We start from the raw sequence: 10,829 nt of genomic DNA on the forward strand, positions 1-10,829 counted from the left end.
CGGTGCAGCGTCTGCCGTCATTCGGACCCTGTACCGGTCTGTCGTGGTGAAGAGGGAGCTGAGCCGAAAGGCAAAGCTCTCGATCTACCGGTCGATCTACGTTCCTACCCTCACCTATGGTCATGAACTTTGGGTCATGACCGAAAGATCTCGATCCCGGATACAAGCGGCCGAAATGAGTTTCCTCCGCAGGGTGGCTGGGTTCTCCCTTAGAGATAGGGTGAGAAGCTCAGTCATCCGGGAGGGACTCGGAGTAGAGCCACTGCTCCTCCGCGTTGAGAGGAGCCAGTTGAGGTGGCTCGGGCATCTAATAAGGATGCCTCCTGGACGCCTCCCTCGGGAGGTGTTCCGGGCATGTCCCACCGGCAGGAGGCCCCGGGGGCGGCCCGGACACGTTGGAGAGACTATGTCTCTCGGCTGGCTTGGGAACGCCTCGGGGTCCCGTCGGATGAGCTGGAGGAAGTGGCTGGGGATAGGGACGTCTGGGCTTCCCTTTTAACGCTGCTGCCCCCGCGACCCGTCCTCGGATAAGCGGAAGACAATGGATGGATGGATGGATGGAAAACCTGCTTTCAGCAGGACAACGACCCAAAGCACACAGCCAAGATCTCAAAAGATTGGCTTCAGAACCACTCCGTGAATGTCCTGGAGTGGCCCAGCCAGAGTTCAGACTTGAATCCGAGCGAACATCTCTGGGGAGATCTGAAAATGGCTGTGCACAAACGTCTCCCATCCAACCTGATTGAGCTTGAGACTAATTGCAAAGAAGAATGGGCAAACTGCCTAAAGATAGGTGTGCTAAACTTGTGGGATCATATTCAAAAAGTATTTGCTGCCAAAGGTGGATCAACAAAGTATTAAGCAAAGGCTGTGAATACTTATGTAAATGTGATTTCTTAGTTTTCAATTTTTAATAAATTAAAAAAAATTAAAAAAAAAAAAACTTTTTCACATTGTCATAATGGAGTATTTTGTGTAGAATTTTGAGAAAAGAGATTAAATTAATTAATGGGCAGCACGGCGGCGCAGTGGTTAGCGCATGTGCGGCACAGTTCATGTCATGGGAACCTCCTGCGTGGGTTCAAATCCAGCTCCAGACTTCCTGTGCGGAGTTTGCATGTTCTCCCCGTGCTTGCGTGGGTTTCCTCCGGGCACTCCGGTTTCCTCCCACATTCCAAAAACATGCATGTCAGGTGAATTGGCCGTTCCAAATTGTCCCTAGGTGTGAATGAGCGAATAAGTTGTCTGTCCCCGTGTGCCCTGCAATTGGCTGGCAACCAGTTCAGGGTGTCCCCTGCCCACTGCCCGATGATTGCTGGGATGGGCTCCAGCACCCCCGCGACCCTACTGAGGATAAGCGGTGCAGCTGATGAGATTAAATTAATACAATTTGGAATGAGACTGTAACATAACAAAATGTGGAAAAAGTGAAGCGCTGTGAATACTTTCCGGATGCACTGTAGATGAACGGATTCAGAGCGTACCACCTATATAGATTTACCATCAATCAAAGACTACTTGTCCAACTGGTTATTGTGACCTTTAGCATGAACCAGGGCTGGTCAACGACCTGGGCACTCCGCTCCTCGATGGTCACATGTCCTGCCTGGGTTAAATGTTTCTCTTGGTGTCTCTTTCAGTTTTACACATTGAAAAACTGATATGTTTGCCCATTCCTTCTTGCAAAACAGCTCAAGCTCACTGAGGTTGGATGGAAAGTATGAACAGCAGTTTTCAATTCTTTCCAGATTCGCAATTCGATTGAGGTCTGAACTTTGACTTGGCCATTCTATCTATCTATCTAACCTGGTCATATCCCCCATTGCCCTCCACGGTACATCTATTCTCAGTTTTCCTTCTACATAAAAATGATCAGACATACCACTCATTTCACCTCTGTAAAGATGCACATCCAACAATCTACTTAACATCCCTTTCCTAACCACCACATAAACCATCAGTGCTCTGTCCACCATCTCACCACCACCCACTCTGACAAAGGTATACTTATACGTATTCTTACTCCATACCTACCACTTTCCACCCTTCTTTCGCACTTGCCACACATGCGGACAAATTCTTCCAGAACTCCTCTCTCTTCTCAGCACTTCTTCCGGAACCAGGTCCATATGGACTTATAAACCTCCATACTTCTACACCCCACTTTAACCTCACCCACATCAATCTGGAAGATATCTCTTTCCCCTCCACCACTTTTTCCTTTGCTTTCTCACTCACAAGCACAGACACTCCTTCTCTAGCATGTCCAACTGTAACTCCAGACTATCTACCATACATACCTTTAAGCTGTAATTCACCTTTTCCTTTTATATTTGTTTCACTCAAGGCTAACACATCAACCTTCTTTTTAGTCATCATCCTTCCGATCTCCTCTTTCTTCCACTCAGTCGCTTTACTTCCACCTCCTCTCACATTTAGTGACCCTTTAACTAGGGTTTGCGAGTCCTTTCGGTCTCCCGCCGCCCTTTCTTTGCCTTGCTGTCTCTTAGGGAGTAGAGATAGAGAGGAGAGGATCCCCAGAACCCTCACTCCCTCCAGTTTAGTTGCCTCTTACGACATGCAGCGGACCACGGTAGGAGAATTATTACACCTCCCAGGGGGAGAAGGCCCCTCACCACAGGACATAGCTGATTTAGCACCAGCATAAAAGCGGTTAGGTCCATATTATAAAGAGCATACTCAGCGCAACAGTTTACAGTCAAGGTGTCACACCAACAGACCCGTTTTGGCTATACATCGCTAAGGTATCTTTATATGGAAGCTCATTAAACAATTTAGCTTCGCTGATGAGACACATAATGATAAAAACCCACAAAAAAACTCCATAAACACCCGGCAAGCACACAGAGCAATTTGATTGGGTGAGCGGTAGGAGCAGGCAAAGCTATGCATACAGCGCACTTCTGTCTGCAGAGCGCCGTCTGCACCGAAAGCAAATACGTCAGTATCCTCTTTTGCAGTATTATGTGACATTGTTACATAATAACTGTGCTTGCACCTTGTTTTGAAACCATTATTTATGAAAAAACTGAGCCTCAACCATCTTAAGTAATTGTGGGAGGGAGGTAAGTTTAAAGTGATATATTTGTTTTTACGGGACTCAGGCTCTTGCATTATTCATTGATTTGTTTGAAATCACAAAGTTAAATAAAACGAGCTGGAAAAATTTGATTTTCTATAGAGAGCAAGTTTGGCGATTTTTGCCGATATTTATCTTAAAGCAAAAAATAACCCAAAATATTTTGTAATTATGGCTCTTTGGGTCAAAAGGTTCCCGACCAATGTACCCTCTAAACTGCACGCGTGCGCAATCGCGCACTGCCCGCACATTCTCAGCGCACAAGAAAATCTACCCAGCGCAATGTTCCTCTAAGCTGCGTGTGCGCGCAATTGCGCACTACCCATAGTTTTTCTGCGCACAAGAAAATCTAGCCAGCTCACAAAAATCAAATTAAGAAGCGAATTAAGTCAAAGTTACAATGCATGAAGGTAAAAATACAGGGGTTCCCCTTACGTTGAACGTAGAACGAAGTTAAGTAAAGTCGGTAGAGTTTTTCGAGAACCGGCTTCTTCAGTTCGGCTCACTAATAAGAACCGGCTCTTTCGGGTCCCAAACGGCTCTTCAGGTTGTTTTTGCTTCTTTAATCCCTACACGACCAAATATTATATGAAATTGTGCACAAAATTACTCAAAGGGGGAGAAATAGAACAAAAAAGAAAAAAAATACCAAAATGAAAAAGTAGTAAAAAGCTGAGAAAAAAAGAAACAAAAGGAAGTGAAAAAAGAAGGAAAATTTCAGAAAAAAAGCCTGAAAAAAAAGAAAAGAAAGAAACAAAGGAAAAAAGTAAATACAGATTAAAAAGAAAAAAGTAACAGCTAGGAAAAAATAAACACAGTGAGATTTTTTTAAAGGAATTTAAAAAAAAACAGAAAAAAACAGGGAAAAAAAGAAAAAGTTTGTGTTGCATTCAAATAATTTCCAATTCTATCAAGTCAATCTAGTTGCCAATATCGTACTTCCACTAAAAAATGTGATTAAATACAATTCTCTATTGTGCAACCGACTAAATAAGCCCCAAAAATGTTAGTATTATGTGACAAAAGATACCAGGAAAAAAAATAACTGAAATCTTGTGAAAGAATTGTTGTAAAAAGAAATGACGTTTGTAGGACGTACAACCTTTGCAATAATACATTAGTCAATTCATTCAAAAGAGAAAAATAATTTTGCATTGCCGGAAACTCAGCAAAATGTAACGTGATGTCAAGTTTTGGACATGTTTGATAAGGATTTAGTTGCGACACTTGGGATTGCTGTTGCTCACTGTTGTTTCAAGCGTTGCTCACCGACTTTGTGTGAACGCTCAGGCCCGTGGAAAATTAGAGGGAACATTGTTCCCGACCCTCGTGAACAAGAACACAAGTAGAATGTTATTTTTGTTAGAAAGAGGGGGGAAAATAACCCTGATTGTACAAATGTATTTTCTTTCATCTTTTTTCATGAACATGATTAACTTAAGTTTATTGATGTTTTGAATGTATATTGACTTAAGTAATTCAGAGCAGACACGTGAGTGCCTTAGGAAAATGTGATATTCAGTTAAATAAAGAAAACAATTATCAACTGCCATTGAGAACGCAAGACATGACTCTGATCTCTGCTTTACCCGGTAAAAATAGACAAACTTATCTTCTGGGAGCAGGTTACTCATTGTGAGGCCTGTAACATTTGCCTTGATTTTAGATTCTACTTGGACTTTTGTCCATATGTGGGTAGACTACATTGTGTGTGACTGTGTGTGCGCATGGTCTGTTGCCATTTCCAATGGTCGGGCCTGGTGAGCTGCAATAAACAGGGAAGAACGTCCAAACATTTCCTTATTAAGACAAAAGTGTGAGCTTACGGAGAGTTCCAGTTCCGCCCTCACACATCCATTTTTGTCTCTCTCTCAGACTTAAATGCTGAACTTGGATGAGGGCAAATAAAGCAGCACCCATGACAGCTGAGAATTTTATTCTAAATGTTCACAAGTTTAAAATCAGGGGTCTCCAACATTTTTCAAGCGTCAAGCTACTTTTCGAAACTAATTTGCAGTGTTGGGCACGGTACATTAATAAAGTAATTCGTCATAGTCACCCGCTACTTCTTTCAAAAAGTAACTGAGTTAGTAACTAAATTACATTTATGTCACATTATTTTCTCATTTGCTTTATAAAACCCATACATTGGAATTTAGTTTGTTGTAATTCCTGTAAAATAAATCAATTAAAAGACAAGTAAATCAATTTGTTTTATTACATGAATAGATTCTTATTAATTAATCTCTTAAAAATAATTATCAATATTTGCCCGTGAATTAGAATTCATTTGTTTAAATTTCTAACATATCAACTGTGTTGTTACTCTGTTATTACCCAGTGAATTATTAAAATAGAGTTAAATAAACTCAGTCAACCAATTCAAAAAATAATTTTACTAGATAATCACGATAATCTGGTTATACTCCAGATGTTAACATCTAAATCAGGGGTCTCGAACTTGCAGCCCGCAGGTCGATTAGAGGATGATACTTTGAGGCCCCCACTTTAATATGAAAGTTAAAGGGGCAGTGTGCATTAATTAACAACTAGATGTTGCTTTATTCTGCCGTGCAACCGAAAACGAATACTAAAAATCACAAGTAAGAATACAAACTACAGTGACTTAAAGTGACCAAAAAGAACCTTTTTTCTTGTATACTTTTACCTAGTAATTTGCCAGGTTTTTGTTTTTCAGGTATCCATAGCAAAAATTGGACGACGAATATGTCATCTTCCTCTAGGTGTAGCTAATGTTGTGGAAAATAAATACACTTTTATCGACCTATGAGTAAAAAAAAACATACATTAAATGATAGTTCAAGTATTTTTTCTAATCATTTAAATCAATATTCTTTTTTTTTTAAGGCGTATCATATTCATACTACTAGGAGGCACTAAATAATAAACACTGTCCCTTTAGATGCAGCCCTAGCTGACTATGGCCTAACTCATTACTGATTGAATGATATATTTTCATAATAATTCTTAATATTCTATTTTTAATTATCATTTTGTAGATCAATTAAAATAAAATGCTATTTGAGAACATTGAATTTCTTTTATAGAAAACCTCACCAGGACCCTAGCACCGGTGGCCACAAAGTGCATTTAGTTTGAGAGCCCTTGTCTAAAAATTTTATATAGTTGGATGACGGCTAATTGAAACAACGCATGATTGAAAAGATTACTTACAGTAAAGGATTCCCATGTGGAACTGGACTCTAAGAAATGTGGTGGAATTTCGGGGTTTTCGGAACTGTGGGAACAGAAATACACACCTTTTTTCTCTCTCTAACACTCTCTTTTTTCTTTTCTTTTTTCTCTCACTTGCATAATATCTATGTGTGTGTGTGTGTGTATATATATATATATATATATATATATATATATATATATATATATATATATATATATATATATATATATATATATATATATATATATATATATATATATATACCACGGCGGCGCAGTGGTTAGCGCGTGTTCTAGCACAGTTATAAGGTCTCGGGGTGGGTTCAAATCCAGCTACCGGATATCCTGTGCAGAGTTTGTATGTTCTCCCCGTGCTTGCGTGGGTTTCCTCAGGGCACTCCAGTTTCCTCCCACATTCCAAAGACATGCATTTCAGGTGGATTGGCCGGTCCAAATTGTCCCTAGGTGTGAATGAGCGAGCGAGTTGTCTGTCCCTGTGTGCCCTGCGATTGGCTGGCAACCAGTTCAGGGTGTCCCCTGCCCACTGCCCGATGATTGCTGGGATGGGACCCTACTGAGGATAAGCGGTGCAGCTAATGAGATGAGATGAGATATGTGTGTGTGTGTGTACCCTAGCAAGCTAGTCACCATATCGTTTTAGTTGTTAATTATTCGAAAAAGTTTTGAGTGTTTTGAGCAAGGTTTTGGTAGTTTATGTGGAGAAAAAACATATTTGAGAATAGTGAAATGTTTGTGTGGCCCCCATTATTCCTGGACCCTAGGTCTATTTGAGTTTCAATTGAGTTTCAAACCCCTGTTTTAAAGGATTCTGGATTATTGGGCACAAGTGTGTGAAAAGTAGACAAAACTGTGCCCAGTTGAAATCCCGGTTGGGGCCCTCTGGTGGTAGGATTTGTGTTGGACCCTAAATTGAATTTGTAAATTAGATTATTTAATTAGGTGCGATTGTATACGGTAGGGAGAATATCTCCATGACAAGAAATTTCAGTGTCCTCATACTCACCGAAACTGTAATCAGTTGCACTTAGTAAGTAAAAAAAAGGAGAAAACTCAACCCCACTCAAATGTTGTGGCTAGCAAATTGACGGTTTGATGTGATCAGTGATGGGACCACCCTACCACTTTACAAAGTAACATTTCTTGAACGCAATTACTTTTGTCGGTAAGAAGTACTCTAAGGTGTTATTGATAACATTTTGTAACTCAATTGTGATTACAACCGCCAGCAAAACAACACTAGACACTACGTTCAAGGTGGGTGGGCATGTTTATACTTACCTATAAAACACAACTAAATACAGTTGCAGTGGAGCTGTCTCAAGCACAGAGTATGAGAAGGGTGAATTTCTCCTTAGTGATATGCGCACATTCAAGCTGTATTCACAATTATAAAATTAAATACTGAAATCGGGGTGTCAGTTCATATGTGCATATTTGGTTGTGTGTCACCAGTAACAAATGTTAGGCAGTATGTACAGTAACTTGTAACTAGATAGTTACTTTCAGAGTGAAGGATTTTATACATTTGACTACAAAGGATTTTATACGATCGAATACAAACTACATTTAATGCAAAAGATATTCACTGGCTGGGCTGTGGTGCGATGTCAGGGCACCCTGGTGGAAAATCTTGTTTACAGGAACGGTGGGAACGGGACGTAAGGCTGATAAGATAATCAGCACATCCAGACGCAGAAAGGCCCTGATGAAGTAGAAACGCTCGGTGTTGTTTTGAGTATTCCAGACATCGCGACGGTCTTCGACACCATTATGCGGGGAGAAGATGGTGAATAGGAGAGAGCTAAAGGACTTCAGAAGAGGGCTTCCCAGAGACTCCAATGTCACTAATTCGGCCGTTTTCAATGGAGTACACTTAGTTAAATTGTTAATGAAATTAAATTTGCCCCCGTGTGAAAATGTCGGCTTTCTTGTTCATCTTTTCCCTCAAGAAACGAGCGCTCATAAATTGTTGGGTGAATGTAGGTTGTGTTTGGTTAATGGAGTCAGATAACTAATTCGAACAATTTGGTAAACGGTACATTTTGATATTAATTCCCAACAAGAGTAATGCGCTACTCTTTGGTGTCATTAATCTGGTATAGTAACTCAATTACTTTTTAAATAGAATGAATAGTAACTGTGAGTAATTACTGTTTTAAAATTATCATAGGCAAGCGTGCATGAGTGTGTGTCTGTATGAGAGGCCGTTTGAAAAGTAAATCGTACTTGTTCTTACATGTAATATCATACTCTCACATTTGGTCAACTATACTCTCATACATACACAGTTACATCCATGCAGAAATTCTACTATAATCTCTTATCATACTACTATACTTTTATACACACACTACTATAGTCTCTCACACATTCTACTATAATCTCATACACACACCAATAAACTCTCACAAACACAGATGACTATAGTCTCTCACACATATCTTAATCTCAAACACACTACTATACTATGTCACTCATACTCTACTGGGAGCAATCTTAGGTTGATGTCAAACTGTTCAACACACTGATCAGAGTGCATCGCCTTGGTTACTAAAAGTACCCAGGGTAAAACAACACTGAAAGCTGAGGCGATCATTACAATCAGTGTGAAAACCCCCAACATTACTTGCAATTTTAATGGTGTGAGACTACTGTAACGGCCTTCTGACTGGACTTTCCAAACGAGCTGTATCGGAGCTATAGATTAATATAACTCCATTGCTGGCAAAAATATTCAGGCCGAGACATTTATAAAGTTTACAACTGCTTCGTGAATGTAGTGAGCCCGACCTGGCCGCCATCTTGCTTTTTCGCCCTGGCCGAACTGACAACATCCGGTCAGTCGGCGTGATTTATTGAAAAGTCGCACATGCGCAGTGAATGGATGGAAATACAATACAAAAACATAGAAAAACCGTGAATAAAACCGTATATCTTTGAAATGTGACTGTGTGTGTGTGAATGATTACTTTTGTATTAAAAATAGAAAAACAGGTTAATTTCATAGCATGGGAGTCTGAGAAATACACAACTAAAAATAGCAAAATTTAAGACAGCTGCAGAACATCCAGAACGCTGCTGCTCGGGTCCTGACTAGAACCAGGAAGTACGACATATTAGTCCTGTGCTCAGGTCTCTGCACTGGCTTCCTGTCGCTCAGAGAATAGACTTTAAAACAGCTCTGCTGGTGTATAAGTCTCTTCATGGTCTAGCACCAAAGTACATCTGTGACATGTTGGTCCCATGTGAACCATCTCGGACCCTGAGAACCTCAGGGACAGGGATTCTGCTGGTGCCCAGAGCCTGGACTAAACAGGGTGAAGCTGGGTTTCAGTTCCATGCAGCTAAACTCTGGAATAGTCTTCCTGATGACGTCAGACAGGCGTCTACTCTGACAGTATTTAAGTCCAGGCTGAAAACAGCTCTGTTCAACTGTGCATACAACTGAAAGGGTTCGATCTGCACTCTTCACTTTTCCTTTATTTTAATTCATTGATTTTTTATGTTTTATCTGTAGTTTTAATGCATTTTAAAAACTACATTTAAAATTTTCAATGTCTTTTCTTCTATGTTTTAACTGTAATTGTGTGTTTTCAACATGTCTCTTTGCCATTTCTGTAAAGCACTTTGAATTGCCTAGTGTATGAATTGTGCTATACAAATAAACTTGCCTTGCCTTGCATGTGCGTCTGTGTGTGTGAGAGCGTGTGTAGGGGTATAGTAGTATAAGTATGTGAGTAAAGCAGTATGGTGTGAAAGAGTAGTAGTGTGTGAATAAGAGTATAGTAGTATGTGTATGAGAGTAAAATACAATATGAGTGAGAGCTTATGGAATTATGTAATAGTGTGTGAGTAAGAGTATATAATAGTGTGTGTGTGTGGGAGTAAAGAAGTATGGTGTGAAACCATAGTAGTGTGTGGATGAGAGTATGGTAGTATGTGTGAAAGAGTAAATGTAGTGAGCATCGCTTGAAATAATAGTCAGCAACATCAATCCAAAGTGTGGCAACCAAATCATTAGCAAACATGTCCAAAACCTGAATATAATCACAATTTGCTGAGTTTTTAATGAATTAGCTAATGTAACATTGGAAAGGTTGCACGGCCCACAAACGTCAGTTGTTTTTACAACAACTTTACATGAGATTCACATTTTTTTAAAAGTATATTTTGTTACATAATACGAACTTTTTGTGGATTTATTTAGTTGGTTGCACAATACAGAACTGTAATGAAATGAAATGATCTGCATTTATATAGCGCTTTTCAAGTCAATTACTTCCCAAAGCGCTTTACAGTGTGCTTCACATTTCCCAATACAGCCTTGTATTGCAGCCATGTAAGACGCTAACCTGCTTATTGGGGGTATTAGGGGTTCAGTGTCTTACCCAAGGACACTTCGACATGTAACACGGACAAGCCGGGATTCGAACTGGGATCCCTTGATCCCAAGACGAGCGCTCTACCTACTGAGCTACTGCCGCCCCAAACTGTATTGAATCACACTTTT

The sequence above is a fragment of the Urocampus carinirostris genome, chromosome 9 (genome assembly GCF_059441175.1).
Source record: "Urocampus carinirostris isolate Australia breed hairy pipefish chromosome 9, RoL_Ucar_1.0, whole genome shotgun sequence".
In the NCBI taxonomy this organism is placed as follows: domain Eukaryota; kingdom Metazoa; phylum Chordata; class Actinopteri; order Syngnathiformes; family Syngnathidae; genus Urocampus; species Urocampus carinirostris.